Here is a 2,772-nt window from a genome sequence, read left to right on the forward strand (position 1 = left end):
TTTTCTCGCTATTGCGATCCGGGCTATCAAACCAGTATTCGTAAAGATGGTTATCACATGGATGTGTTACTTCTTCAACGTGATTTCGCAGAAAGTGATTGATTATGTCGAGTTGGCTAGGCTTCAACTGTTTGTGTCGGAAACTCAGGCCCAGCTCAAGATGTGTTTCCCTCCATCCTTTTTCGATATCATGGAACATCTCATGGTCCACATGGTCCAGCAAATAACTGAACTAGGACCCATGTACTTCCATAAGATGTGGACATACGAACGGTTCATGTCGACTCCCAATGGAAACATGAGAAAGAAGGCCTTTCCAGAGGGCGGCATCATCAACAGCTACCATACATAAGAGAGTGTTGATTGTTGTATAGATTGCATAAAAGATAAGAAAGTTATTGGTTTACCGGAATCTTGACACGAGGGCAAATTGTCTAGGAGAGGTACCATTGGAATGAAAAGATTCATAGACAAGCACTACCAGCAATTGGAGAAAGCGCATTCAAGCATTCTACAACAGCTTGCAATAGTGGAGCCCTTCATCAACCAACACCTAAATGAGGTTCGTGGATAAAGTAATGGTCGCTTGGAGGATTGGATCATCAAAGAGCAAAAGCGGCATTTCCTATCATAGTTGAAGGACCATGAGCAGCTATTTCAAAGAAATTCCACATAAGATGTAATATTGACCAGGTTGGCGTCTGGGCCATCAAGCAATGTCACTTCGTGGCAAGCATATGAAATTAATGGATACACATTTTATACCACTGCAAAGGACCAAAAGCGTGGCTTACCAAAATAGTGGTGTTCACATAGAGGCAATTGATACATCCAGACAGAACATAACTTACTACGGTTTCATAGAGGAAATATGGGAACTTGACTATGGAGAGAATATTCGGATCCCCGTCTTTTGGTGCCAATGTGTCAAACACCCGAATGGCATTACAGATGACAATAATGGGTTGACACTTGGAGACCTAGTCAATGTAGGTTACAAAGATGACCCATGGGTACTCGTTGGGCGTGTCGCACATGTATTCTACATAACCGACCCTATGAATGCAAAGAAGCACATTGCCGTCTCTGGAAAACAAAGGATCCTTTGAGTTGAAGGTGCAGTGGACATTGAGGATTACAATCAGTATAAGGAATTGAACCTTTTCAAAGACCATGAACGAAGAATCAAGCGTGTTGAAGCAAGTATTGATAAATCCATGAAGCCATAGTTACGTACTGATTGTGAATGAAGAATTGTTAAAGGATAAATTACATTTATTTTCTCTTATGTTGTAAGACTAATTAATATTCTTGTAAGATTTATTCATTATCTTATAAGACTTTATTAATGTAAATTAGACTTTATTATCTTATAACCGACTGTTAGCATAAGAAAAGGGTAGGGATGCATCCATGCCACAATACAATACAACCGGTTCTGATAATAGTGCAAGTTATTACATCAATAATTAAAGGTTCTAGAGAGAACAAGTTCAAATTTCAAATGCATAAGAAAAGGGTAACGGTACAACCATGCATGTTACATATTTCATACTCCGGCTCACCTCCTTAGATATTGAATATAGTTAAGGTCTCCAATCGTCTAGCCAAGAACTTTATCAAAATAAGTTAGAGCACGAATGAGTGCATTCTCCTTCACTTCACATGGACGACCACATACACTACTATAAACGGAGAACATTGAAGATGTTAACTGATATGACCTATAGAAAGTGAGTTGAGCCTGGGACTTCAAATCTAGGGTGAACATCAGGTAAGTCAAATCCGGCAATGGTAGTACCATTTATATCCTATAAAAGATGATTAAAACATGATGAAAATTAAAAGATGTAACACTAATAAAGTTAAAAGAATGATAAAAGAATGTTCCATACCATGTCATGAAGCCGAGAAAGCCTATCAGCAGTCACAATCACATTGTTGTCTTCCTCCTCAAGCCATCTAATTCGAAAATATGAAAAGTCTGGCACAAAGTACCCATGATATGCAAGCTGCTCTAGGCAGGCCTCCACGACAGTCATGTCAATAGTTACCCTAGATGGTACTGTGCTACCCCATGCGGCAATTGAAATCATCGGGATGGCCTGTCCTGGTGACAACGAGGTCAAATCTGGATGTCGAACAGGTACTTGAAAAGAGAGATGTGCTCTTTTCATATTTTGTTCACCTACGTCCTCGGTTTGCACCACAGGAGAAGTACCACCTAAAGCTTCAACAACATCTTTGAGCCATCTAATATAATTGATAAGCTGCATTGAAGTAAATTTAGAATTTATTCATGTGTAGTAACAAAATTAATTAAAAGAAGGAAAGAATATTACTATTTTGGGAATTGTTCCCCTGCTTCGATCGCCGAATGGAAAGTCAATGGAGCCATGGGAGTCAAGTCCTGGATGACTAGCGGGAGTGTCATCGTGCCCGAAATGTCCCCTACCACTTTCACGGCGGCCACCTCCATGACCGCCACGACTATGGGGAAAAGAAGTTCCACTTGCCACAGTTAGCCAAAACTATCCACATAAAATTTACAAAATGCTTAGAAGAAAATATTATCCAAAATAATGGAAGAAATTTACAATTGTTGGTTTAGATTTCATGAACATTATTATAACTAATTGTAACATATTTATTATCATTTTGCAATTGCATGGAAAAAATGGTAAAAGGTAACAACTTTTAATTTCTCACACATTCCTTATGTAAACAAAATTTACACTGTCTATATGAAAAAAATAATATATAGTCGAAGCA

Source organism: Setaria italica, chromosome V, assembly GCF_000263155.2.
Source record: "Setaria italica strain Yugu1 chromosome V, Setaria_italica_v2.0, whole genome shotgun sequence".
In the NCBI taxonomy this organism is placed as follows: Eukaryota; Viridiplantae; Streptophyta; class Magnoliopsida; order Poales; family Poaceae; genus Setaria; species Setaria italica.